This window comes from Podarcis vaucheri (genome assembly GCF_965113315.1).
Source record: "Podarcis vaucheri genome assembly, chromosome: 6".
In the NCBI taxonomy this organism is placed as follows: domain Eukaryota; kingdom Metazoa; phylum Chordata; class Lepidosauria; order Squamata; family Lacertidae; genus Podarcis; species Podarcis vaucheri.
In genome coordinates this window covers 76,065,280-76,078,403 of record NC_138764.1, presented here as the reverse complement: position 1 = coordinate 76,078,403, position 13,124 = coordinate 76,065,280, and the positions used below count along the sequence as shown (strand labels likewise).

General features: G+C 42.5%; 2 protein-coding genes across 5 annotated transcripts in view; one reads left to right on the top strand and one right to left on the bottom strand.

The window, feature by feature from the left end:
• Nucleotides 1-8,778, bottom strand: part of RALGAPB (Ral GTPase activating protein non-catalytic subunit beta) — a 58,668-nt gene extending 49,890 nt beyond the window's left edge. The window contains exon 1 of one of the 4 annotated variants that reach the window (XM_082228628.1): nt 8,562-8,778. The gene's annotated coding sequence lies outside the window, so the exon portion shown is untranslated. The remainder of the gene's footprint in view (nt 1-8,561) is intronic. The other 3 variants (XM_082228627.1, XM_082228630.1, XM_082228629.1) reach the window with 3 other exon arrangements.
• NDRG3 (NDRG family member 3) overlaps nt 8,323-13,124 on the top strand; it is a 58,781-nt gene continuing 53,979 nt past the window's right edge. Inside the window, exon 1 of the mRNA XM_082228675.1 lies at nt 8,323-8,467. The gene's annotated coding sequence lies outside the window, so the exon portion shown is untranslated. The remainder of the gene's footprint in view (nt 8,468-13,124) is intronic.

The following is a 13,124-nucleotide window of genomic DNA, read 5'->3' as shown; positions in this document are numbered from 1 at the left end:
CTATGCTAGACGTGGTCTATGCAATGATCAGCAGAACCTCATGAATGATGCATTGTATCCATGGAAAATGTAGAACAGTGACCAAATGTATTACAGTAGGTTATATACCTGGAACTTCACAAACAGCTCATCTTGCGTTTCACGTGCTTATGCAAAAGGATACCTCTGTGATTCTGGTAGTTGAGTAGCGTGTACACATGCTACATTAAGAAAGCCTGTCTCAAAAACTACTAATAAGCTGTGTCCCTTCAGTGCCAGTCACTATGTTGACATAAAACTGGTTAACTTCTAAAAATGGAAGTGGCAGAACTCAGGAATCCTTGGAACTTGCATCTTCCGATCTGGAAGCGCCAGCCCCTAATCCCAAGTGTATCTAAGCTTGCTCACTATGCTTGGCCATGTATATTAGAGAAGGAAACGTATCAGAAGTACTACTTCCCCTACAAGTCTAAAAGAAAAATCTGTAGTAGTGAAATAGATTTTCTTCTTCTCTTGAATAGATGTCTATCTTCCACTCAGCACCAAAAGGAAAGAGTTGGCAGAAAGTGGCCTTTCAAACAGGACTGCCATAAAATTGGGAGATGTATATAAATAACATTTATCCAAAGGGGTGGGGGGAAGCTGAACTAAAACCCTTTAGCAGTATAACCTCCTCCCACAAATATATTCTTTCACCTTTGTCACAAACAGAGAAAGTACTGTACTCAGAACAAAGCTGATACATTCAGAAGGATATCCTCCACTCCCACACACTTCCTAAGCAATCAACTTTTATTTCCTGGACAAGAAAATGGCTTACAGCCAGAAATTTCCTGTGTGGAAGAATAGGAAACGGCCACATGCTTGCCACTTCTCTGTCAGAAGGACTGTACATTAGGATGGTAGACATTCCAACTAGTTCAGGATAATGAAGTATAAAATGCCGCCTTCTGACAAGGAGAGAGCAGTCCCACCTCCAGCGGATCACTAAGGAGCAGGAGTAGACTTAGAGCAAGAATATTCATTTGGTCCAGGGTGGGGGAGGAAATTAAGACATTTACCGGGGGGGGGTTGTTTTTAAAAAAAGTTTCTTCTGCTTTGTACTTGTTGTCCTACTTGCAATATGCATTTCTCAGATGAGAGGAGTCAGTTGTAGACAGGAGAGCTAAGCCTGTCATCACCTTCTCTCTTTGAAGCCAGCTACTGTGATCCTTGAGTCTACAGTTGCCTCATTCTTCTCCACTCCCACTCTTATTCTTAGCAACTTCAATATCCACATTGACTCACATTCTGAATCTTGTTCAGCACTTCCTCACACAAGTTCTTTTGCTTTCACCCACTCTTCTATACACCAATTTATTTTGCGTTGGCAATACAAGACTATAGTCTGCCTAGTCTTTTGTTTTTAATGTCTGCTAGTCCCCAAGTTGGTTTACCAGTGGCACAGAATGAAATGCCACTCCACCAGCCACCATTGAGCCAAGTGCTCCATAAAGTGTATAGAGTGCTCAGACATTTCCTAAGAACTCCAATCTGCTCAGACCAATGGTGGCTAGAGGAAAGGAGCTTTGTTCAGGATCATTACCAATGGTAAACTGGGCTGGGAGCTGGAGGGTAGCATCACAGTGCTGGGCAGGGCAGAGTGGTTTAAACCTCTCCGCCCAGCTGAGCACCACAATGGGAAATAAAATACTCCATGCTTCTCTGTTGATCTTCACAGATCAGCTAAGCTGCAGGAAGGCAGAGGATATGCAGTGTGATCATGGCATCTTTGGTCTAAACACCCCTGAATGGAGGGTGTGACAATGAGGAAATGTGACCCTTGGACCAAAAAAGGTTCATCACTCAGTCTTAGATCTTGCAATATGAAGAAATGAATTGATTGTTAGTCTTCATTCTGCTCATTTTCCTCTCTCAAATCATTTTGTTTGCTTTAATTTCTTCCATTTTATTTTTCCTCTAGGGGTGTATCCAACACTGTGCACTAATGCAACATGTTTTCCTCTTCCTCCCCCTGTGCATCCTAAAAATATGCTCCAGAGAGTGCTCCAGCTGTCTGAAGTGGATTTGAGAGTTGGGGAGATGGGGAAAGTTCTGCTGCACAAGCAGAAGTTTACTGCACTAGCAGAACTGCAGTGTTGGACATGTCCCAAAGTTTCTGAACCATTTGAGAACTTCATTTTCTACACTTGGATATCTGTGGGAACTCATCAGTCTTTTCTCTTGCAATCTCCTTATTCTGCAGTTGTGTATTTTGTGTTCTGAATGGTCACACATTAGACTATTTTGCTCTGGTTTCCATCATACAACTGATATTCTACTTTAGCAGTCTCCCTTTTTATCTTATTTTTATTCCTACATCAAAGCTGCTGAACATCTCTGCAAATCTCAGTAACTCCACTCATTATGAATTCATGCTTTCATTTTGCTCACGTGCTTTAATTCCAAGCAATATTACTCATCTCGCCTTAGTTTTATCAGTAAAAGTGCTCTCTTTAACTATGCTCTTCTTCGTTGGGTTGCAATACTCTGATATAATTCTCCATCATTCTTGCCGAATCTTCATCCTCCTTTTGCTATTCTCTATATTCTGCTTCTGACAACATTCTTCTTTAGCTAAACCCACCACTACTTCTTGACTTTATCCAGTGTTCCTCTACCCTGCCCCGACCCCTTCTGTATATCTCTTGTTCTGTCCCTGCCTCCCCATCCTTTTCTCCATTTCTTTCTCTCTTCTGGTGTTGTTCCCTTTGCTTTTATATACAGTATGCTACTTCCCCTGATACTTAAAAAAGCCTTCTGAATCCTCCTCCTCCCTAGAACTGTTATTCTTTTTCTGTTCTCTCTTTCATTCCTACACTTCAACAACCAATGCCTCAGTTTTGTTTCTCCAATTCCCCTTTTGACACTTCCCAATCTGGTTTCTGCTGTGTGTAAACTGAAGTTTTAAAACCGCTTTTCTGTTTAAGGTATCCTCAAAATAGCATACAATAAAACAAAGTTAGCAGAATTTTCAAAAACCATGTTGCTTTATTAAGAAAAGACAGACAAGATAAAATTTTGAGCAGCACAGAATGAAGCAAAAACAGCCACAGAAAAAGTCAGCCGCATCAAAACTACCAAATACAGGAGGGGCAACTAAAGGACATGTTAAAGGACAGAAAATAGTGGTGAAAACTTAACAGGGGAAGGAGGAAGTTCCAGAGCCTGGTTGCTACAACTGAGAAGGCATTGTTCCACATTCCCAACTGCACTTCCCAGCCGCAATAGTGGAACACAGAACAGGACCTCCCGAGGAACCTCAATAAGTGGGTGAGATCATTAGAACATGTAGTCCTTTAAATATGCTAATTATAAATCGGCTAAGCCATAGGACAAACCTTGGTTACAGTTCATGGTTAGTCTGGAGGGAGCTTAACCTTCAGATGACATGATAAGCCACACTATGGTTTAGCACAGCACTACACAGCAGCGAAATGACTGGAGAGGAGCAAAATGGCCAGAATCTGCCCTGTGGGAACCCCTAGGTTTATGCTTTACCATTATTTGGCTTAGCATGACATGCAACACAAGCCCATGTGCTTCTCTTCATAGTCTTCCTTTACTGACCCAATTAAGTTTCAATTTACAAGTATTTTCCTGCTCTTACCCCTTATCTGTCTTAGTTACTTTTTCCTTTCTCCCTCCATTCATGAAATGATAATATTATTATTAAACCTTCATTTCCTTGTGCCATTTCCTGTGCAGATGCCATCTCTTTCACTCCCCTGGCCCTTGATGCATGGAATTCTCTCCTCTCAGCAAGCATCCTCTTGTCCTCCTTTAATATAAGCTCATTTCTTCTCTGTTGCATTTCCCCCCTGGTGTCATTCTATTTTTATACCCTTCTTACTGTTAGGCTAATTATTATACAGGTTTTACTGTAACTGTCGGCTGACAGAAAGAAAACACCAGCAGAATAGGGAGGCAGGCAGGTATCATTACTCCCCCCCTGCAGTACCACACATCCCTAAATCTGTTCTGAAGGGTTGGGGGACTTTTTAAACCCAATTTAGGGGGCATTGCAGCAAGCAGGGAGGGAATTGTTTACCTCCATGCCCAATTGGTGTACTACTTGTGTAAGCAGACAAGATCTATTGGATGCCAACAGATTTTTCTTCACTTTAAAGTTTGTACACTACACATTAATTCAACTTTAGAAATAGGCAGCATCTTGCAATACTACAAAACATAATTCATCTTTATTAGCTAAGCTGAGAAGTGACCAAGCACATGCATGTGGTCCAGTCTCTCAGTGTGCTGTAGTTTGGTCCCCACGGCACCCACTCTTGCTGTACCACATTAAGTTAACTGCCCATAGTTGCCTGTTTTGGCTGAAATAGGAAATGGTCATTAGCAGATTTCAAATAAGCCAGGAACTTAAAACTGTATTTTGACGTTAGTCTAGAATACCACCTCATTCCAAACTAGGCAACATTTCCCATTTCATATGAAACAGGCAACTATGATCAATTGAGCACTTCCTGGCTCACTGTGGTACACCAAGAATGGGAGACATGGGGCTAAGTACAGGGGCAAAAAGGTCTGTGCATATATTATTAAGCCATGGTATGATCGTCCAAACACAGCCACTGTTAGTTTATTCCCTGACATCCAAAATCCAAACATCAGTAATTATAGCCTAATGGAGAATTTAATAATGTACTGAAATATTGTGTGTCATCTTGCTTCCTTGGCAACCTCTTGTAACATGGATGGAATAGGGAACTTATGGTCCTATATTGTTTGACTCCAACCCCATCAGTCCCAGCAGCACGGTCAGTGTTCAGGGATGGCAGTAGTTGTATTCAAACAACATATGAAGGTCCACACTCCACAGGTTCCCCATTGCACACTTTGGGGGAACTTCACAGAAGGCCCAAGGACAAGTAGCGCTATGTACTGAAGGGCGATCCGAGAGCCAAAAGAGCTTGAGAAGCAGAACGGTTGAGACCCAAAAGATAGGAAAGAAGAAAGAAGAGGATGGAGTTTAAAAACCCCCAAACACCAGCAGCCCCTGTACTAACACCTAAAATTATTAACTCCCCGGTTCTAGGAGGAGCTTTAGACCAGGGAGCTGGTGAAGAGGGCCAGTACATTATGGAGAAGTTGATGACATATCTTGCACACAGAGCTGTAGGTGAGGCTACTCCGTTATTACTTGATTTGTATTCCTCCTTTCAACCTGAGAGTTCCCAGGACAGTTGATGTGAAGGGAGGCAACAACATACGTAACTTACTTGAACATGCCCAAAGCTTCTCCTAGTCCTACAGAATAGTTTTGGTTGTGTGTTTTTTTAAAGTAATAAAGATTTAATTAAATCTGCTGGCTTTTTCCAAAGTTTGTAGAGCCTTGAGGGCAAGCCAAGTATTTTCTTTTCTGAGCTGGTTCCTTTGGGCTTTGAATGTAAGCCTTTCCTATAGAACTCACCTAAGGAACATTTTAACTACTACTATTTGTTTATTATTGTTCCGATTATATTGGAGCCAGGATAGTATTTCCAAGCTTTTAAATCTCCATATGTAAGACCAAACAGAGCCACTCACTTCAATCCTAAACATATTTACCAAGCAGTCTGACTGCTTGAAATCAACAGACTTCACACAACCCAAACATTTACATAAGTATAATATAAAAACAAAAATGTAGTAAGAGCAGAAACACAACCTTTTTTGTGAATGCCTACCAAGATAAATGGTTTCGTACACCTTCAAGAAGGCAATGAGATTAACAATGTACCTCTTGGAAATGGGTAATACTTAGGGCCATTACAGTATGGACACTACTTCTAGTCTACCCACAAAGGGAAGAGGATCATAAGAGCATGGGATCTACAGAATGCAGACAGTATGGAGGTTCAAAACAAGAGGGGGAGTCTCTCAAGTATTTAGGTCTCAAAAAATGAAAGGCTTTAAAGGGCAAGTGCCAGAAGCTTAAGCTGGACACAGATGCAAACAACAAGCCAATGTATTTGCCACATCTGTTGAATATGCTCCCACTTCCCTGTCAGGAAATTAGTAGTGGCATTCTGCACAATAGTCTAACAGGCAGATTCACATAATTGCATTACAGTAGTAAACCTTACATGTTACAAAAAGCAGATAAATAAAGCAAGATAACTGACCTCCAAATGTGCACAGCCTACGCGCTAAACATAATTGACAAAAAGCAATCCCGGCTTCCAGCTTATCTGGGGTCTTAAGTTTATAATACAAGAAATGCATCCACATGTTGCATTATTTTTCTCAAATGCTGAGTTTTCCTTATATATTTGCATAACTGTTCTATTGTTCTTGTTCATTATGTCTGCTACCATTATGCTTACAAAAGAATAGTGCTCCAGAGGATTCCTTACTTAGTGCATTGTATTGTTATGGGAGGGGAGGGAGTATGCAAAAATGCCCCTTCAGCACCACACCATAAAGGTAGACACCTTCCCCCTTCCCTCTTACAAAATTTTACTATGGTATATTGTGCTCCCAAACAAAGATCTCCTTTTTGCTCTTCTGCATTTTCACATGACAAGAACAATGACACATACTCTCTGGTATACTTATTTTCGATCTGCTTCATGTGGAGTTTTTTGTTCATAGATGTACAACCACACTGCTTTGCCACAGCAGAAATACCACAACTGCATGTTTTTGCAAGAACAGCAACCCCACCCCATTGCTTTGTATTTTGATATTTTGAATGTTTGTTGTAAGCTGCTTTGGGCACAGCTCACACATATATTCAGAATGGCATGTAGACCACTGAAGGGATAGAGAGTGGGAAGAAATGCTATTCAGCTAATCCGCAATAATTATCTTAAGTTATTTTATGTATGGTCTTTCAAGAAGTGTTACTATTCTGAGTACTTTTTCCGATTGGGTTGCTGAGGGCTGAAAATGGCATATGTGCACATGATCTGAGCCTATAATTTGCCAGGTTCTTAGGTTAATTGCTGCATTTTTACTTTTATTTTTTAGAACTTCAAAACATAAACCAATATATAACCACATACAAATTCATAGGTATTGTGGGCAGGATTCTACTTTTACTTTCATAAGGACTTCTACTTGCACAATGAGGCTTTCTCCTCCTGCCTATGAAATTGGCTTGGGGAGGGTCAGGAAAGCCCCCAGAACTGCATGGGGGGGAATACAATACTTGCACAGATAGAACAATCAGAAGAGTGCAACACTGAATTCTTTTTTATGAATATGTCCGAGGTATTACATTACCAGGTTTTTGAAAAGCAGTCCTTTTGCAAACCTGTTTTTTAAGTAAAAACAGGATCTTCATAGCAATAACTTTAAAAAACAACTAAATTGGGGAAATCAGCGAGTAGAGTAACTGGCTGTTTGCCTTCAGGCATGAGACAAAACAGCAAAATCCTGTCAGTAAGAGTAACTTCTAGCTTCAAAGAAGCCAGGATTTCAAGTTAGGTTTTCAAACAACTAGGATGAAAGGCAGTAAATACACAGACTAGATTACAGACTACAGCTGCCCCAAATGGAATGAGACAGCCGTCCCCAGCCTCTCGCCCTCCAAATGTTTTCAGCAATAACTCCTATAATCTGTGACTGTGGCTATACTGGCTGGACCTGATGGGCATGAGGAGCCAACCATAACAGGAGACCCACAGGTTCTGCTCCCCTGCTTTAAGGGAATAAACTCTTTCCACAAACAGTATTAATGCGTAGCATTTATACATAGCGCTTTTTTCAAAGTGCTTCTCGCACATCAGTGCTGCCGATTTTTACAACTCCTCTGTCGCAAAGCACTATAATTACCCCTCTTTTTTGCAGAAAGCTGTGGAGTGCCGAAAGGTAAAAGCAGCAACAGGCGCAAACAAATTCATGACAACACATGGCTCCATTTATACCTCAAGTCCCTCTTGATGACATGCCAACAGTATAGTTTCCATCCACCTGAGCTTGACCAACAGTGTCAGCATCTTTGCCTAATAAACATGTGTCTCTGGCTGTTTAAGTTTAAATCCTGCTACCTATTTCCGAGTTGGGAGAAGAAGTGAACCCAGAATTTGCCAGCTGGCCAACCTTGCGCAGCAGCAACAACTACAAACTGGAGTGCAATCGTTAACTCACTCAGGCAGCTGCTGTAGGGGCTCTTCCTCGAGAGGGTGGGAGTGGGGAAAGGGATATTGCTTCGCCTCGGCAGGGCCTAGCTTTGCTTAAGCGCCCCATGGGGGGCTCCAGGATCCACCGGAAACAAGAGCAACTCCTCTCCCGCAGGGAGCACTTTCTCCCAGGAGCGGTCTGCCGGGAAAGAGGAGCTGCTTCCCGGCCAGGGACAACCGCGCACACCGTTGAGGGAGGCAGCCCGGAGAAGACACCCCCCCCGCCTCCGACTACACCCTCCCGGGAAAGGAGGCGCCAGGATCGGGCGTCGAGGCCTCCAACCCGGGAATAATAAAGGAGCGAGGCAGCCCGGAGCGCAGAGGTCAGAGCGGGTGAGGGAGCGGGCCCAGCGGAGGGAGAGCGCGTCGTGGGCCGTGGCTTTTTGCGGAGGGGGGGGGTCGCCTGGCCGCGCTTACCTGCACCAAGGGGGCCGGCTAGCATGTCTGGGGCAAAGGCAAGCAGCTCCTCCTTCAAGCTCCCGGTTCCATAGTGCCCGCAGTGGGTGAGGGGCGGGGAGTGCGGGAGAGAAATCGGACGCTGCGCTCAGGTCTCTCTGGACACTTCCGGCCGCGCCAGAAAATTCACACCCTAGAGCCCCTGTTTCCACCCTACGCGGCGCGCACGCGCCTTGAGAACCTTCCGCGCCGCGCGAAATAAGTCCTCATATTCCCCCTACGGTCGTTCTCCACCGGAAGTACGCGTGCGTGCGTGATATTTCCCTTGAAAAGCGGTGGGAGAGTAAGGTGAAGGGAAGAATTTTCAGGCAGGCTTGGGCGGCGTGCGCATGCGTAATGCCGTTCTATGCTCAGCCCTTTCGTTGACACTTTTAAAGGGGCCGGGTTCGTTTTAATTTGTCCTGCTGTTGCGTCCTTGTTGTTAAAATTCCTAACAATGCAGTCCTATGCGTACATGTCTACGCGGAGGTAAGCCCCGCTGTGTTATTAGTGGTATATATATATATATATATATATAGGCAAAAGGACCGCAATACAGCCCACAAAAAGTTTTCAAATCTGCAGAATTCAAGCAATAACAAGCAGCTTGCAGAAATTTAAGACAGCAAAATCGCAAGGGTTTTTGTAAAAAAAACTCAAAAGCCATACAGTGGTACCTCAGGTTACATACGCTTCAGGTTACGTATGCTTCAGGTTACACACTCCGCTAACCCAGAAATAGTGCTTCAGGTTAAGAACTTTGCTTCAGGATGAGAACAGAAATCAGGCTCCGGCGGCACGGCAGCAGCAGGAGGCCCCATTAGCTAAAGTGGTGCTTCAGGTTAAGAACAGTTTCAAGTTAAGAATGGACCTCTGGAACGAATTAAGTACTTAACCCGAGGTACCACTGTACTATCCAAATACACCTTTGCTTAACGACAAAGACCCACCACTACCCATGCACCCCCTAGAACAGTAAGCCTTTAGAGACCTTGCAGGGAGCAGCTCCTAGAAGGGTCCTAAGCAGGTTTTATGTTAGGAAGGCAGGAAGCCAGGATTTTTGTTAGGCTGGGGCTAGACACCTACCTGTCATTAACCTCTGTCCGGCTCTACCTAGCAGATTTGGAATGAAATGTCTCAACTGCAGTTGTTTTAGATTACTTTATATTGACTCCCAGTGCTCAGGAAAATCTGTCAAAATCTCTACAATTTCTATTTTTAGTTAAGTATTTTTATTTCTTTATTTGATAACTATGCCCATGGGGCTGCCCTCTGAAGTCTCCTGGGTTCTGCACCCACCTGTCATAATTTAGAATGGGCCTCTTTCCCACCCATGATGGGCTTTGATTTCCACATCAACCGTCAGGCAAGCTTGATTTGATTCCACCCCCCTCACTTGGTCACATTGCAAATCGTAATCCACCCCTTCTTCCTTAATGGGAGGGGAGAAACCATTTTGTGGTTTGTCTCCGGTACCAAAATGTCTTGGGCTGACACTGCCGTTACACCCACTTTAAGGAGGTTAGAAAGCTTGCCTTTAATACAACAATAGATCAAAGTTTGCTAATGTTTTAAACACATGCAAAATGGATGCACAAACCATTTGCACAATTATAAAAAGCAATGTCTGAGAAAGCATTTGACTATAGCCAACAAGAAGGAGGAATAGTTAGTACTGCAGCACTATGCTGGCCTCTGCCTAAGAGCAATTCTATTGTGGAATTTAGTTATAAGTTTAACAAGCCCAAACTTGGATGGCTAAAAAAACCAAAAACAAAGTTCAGAACAGCCTTCACCAACCCAATACCCTCCAGATGTACTACAACTCCCACCAGTCAGCACAAAAAAAGTCTAGAGCTGCACTCTCCCTTCCATTACAGAACTGGGCCCAGGAGTTAAAAAATACCTCACTGAGAATATCAAGATGTGAAAGGTAATTTCTACTAGAAGCTGTGATGGAAACTTGATTTAATAAATCATTATTATTATCTATTTGACTTACTCTTCACTACAAAAAAGACATATAAAACAATACATTTCAATAAAACCATTCCAGTAGCACACCTGTTCTGAAAGCCCTGCACTGTCAGGGAGCTACCAGACCCAATTTAAGATGTTAGTACTAAGACTAGGCCACATGTTACAAATAGACATTCCCACTCTTAAGAGTGTGAGTGACAGGCTGGTGCAAGAAGGAAAGGTGAAGAGATTTTGAAAGTTGTGGAACCCCTTGGAGATACCTTCAGACTCTGGGGCTTCCACACAGTCCTGATTTTAAAAAAGCATTGAATTAGCTCTTGGTAGACTATTTACTCCTATATTTTAGAACAGAAGCCAGACACTAGATGGCGTTAGGAACCAGAATTTGGATTCGTGCTAGCCTTTTTATGTGTGTTGGGGTGTGCAGGTGTGTTTACTTTCTTTCTTGTGGTATTTTACTTGAAAATGATCAGCAGGAAGCAAAATGCAGTGGTAAAAATGCTGAACTTGTAACATAAATGTAAGCTGCTATTTCTGCTATGCTGATCTCACAAAACATGAAAAACATTGTGTTTCAAACTCTTCCTCCCCACGCATATAAACACTTATCCAAAGGGTAAGAGATTTCAGACTTTTAAAGGATCAGTTTCCATGAAAGGAAAGAGTACTGGAGACTCCCTGTGACTTGTTTGCAAAGCATTTTTTAGGATAGAATCGCTTGCATCCACAGAGATCTTGACTCCACTGTTACAGCGCATGAATTTCAAGGGGAATCCAGAGCACCGTCTAGTCTTGTTGTGTTGGATGGGTTTCAGTTGGTAAGGTTCGAGGATGTGGACAAGGTGCTTGGATCGGTCAGGGCAAACACATGCACTCTGAACCCTTGCCCCTCTTGGTTGAAAGAAACTATCAGGGAGGGGACAGCTGGCTGGGCCAGGGAGGTTATTAATGCCTCCCTGCGAGAGGGAATTGTCACTGCCTGCTTGAAGGAGGCAGTGGTAAAACCATTCCTTAATAAACGCTCCATGCACTTGGAAACTCCAAGTAACTACTGGCCAGTTGCTAATCTCCCCTTCTTGGGCCAGGTTCTTGAGCAGGTGGTTGCAGAAAAGATTCAGCCCATCTTGGAGGAAACTGATCTTCTAGATCCATTTCAGTTGGCATTTAGGCCTGGTTTTGGCACAGAAACTGCCATGTATAAATTCTCCTTGATTTCTCAGTAGCTTTCAATACTATTACCCATGGTAATAGTAGCTTTCAATACTATTACCCATAGTATCCTTCTGGAGCAGCTTTCCAAGATCGACGTTGGTGGCATCGCTTTGCGGTGGTTCTGTTCCTTCTTGGATGGTCGTTTCCAGAGAATGATGCTTGTGGAGTGCTCTGTGGCCCTGTAGAGCCTTCAGTGTGGGGTTCCTCAGGATTCAATTTTATCCCCTGTGATGTTTAACATCGACATGAAACTGTTAAGTGGGTTATCTGGAGTTTTGGAGTAGGTGGTCAGCAATATGCTGAAGACACACAGCTCTACTTATTCCTTTACATCTGCAGGTATGGCAATAGATGTGCTAGACTGTTGTCTTGCCTGGACTGGATGAAAGCCAACAAATTGAAGCTCAATCCATGACACTAGTTAAGCTTGAAAAAATTTACCATTTGCCCGATAATAAATGTTGGAAATGTAATGAGACTGAAGGTACATTCTTTCACCTTTGGTGGACGTGCCCAAGGATTAAGACATTCTGGGAGATGATTTATAATGAAATGAAAAAGGTATTTAAATATACTTCCTTAAGAAACCAGAGGCCTTTCTCCTGGGCATGGTGGGCCAATTGGTGCTAAAGGATAGATTTTTTTTAATGTATGCAACAACAGCAGCAAGAATACTCATCGCGAAGTATTGGAAGACACAAGATTTACCCACCAGGGAAGAATGGCAGATGAAGTTGATGGACTACATGGAATTGGCGGAAATGACTGGCAGAATCCGAGACCAGGGAGAAGAGTCGGTGGAAGAAGACTGGAAAAAGTTTAAAGACTATTTACAGAAATATTGTAAAAGTAAGGAATGCTAGAAGAATGTTGGAATGAAGTGATATGGCTTTAGTAGAAAGGTTATAAGGAATTAAGTACAAATAGATTAATAGAGTATTAAAGGAAAAATAAGGTTGAAATGTGTTAAGATAATTATAGGATAGGAAACAGGGGAAGATGGAAAGGAATTGCTGAAATAATTAATAGAAGTGGAATACAAAAAGGGAGGTGTGAGGAGGTCGTGGAAATATGTGAAAGAAAGATAAGAGATTGAAATTTATTTATTTTTTCTTTTCTTTTCTTTGTTGATATGTTTTTAAATTGTTTTTGTTTTGTCTTGTTAGTTTAATGTTTTAGTGTAAGGTAGTGTCTTTGTATTGTAATGTATTGTGGTTTTTTTTTGTAGTGTTTAAATTGTTGTAAAAGCAATAAATATTATTTTTTTTAAGAAAGAAGCTCAATCCATATAAGACAGAGGCATTGTTAGTGGGTGGTTCCCTATACCAGATGGCTGGGAGGTTGCCTGCTCTT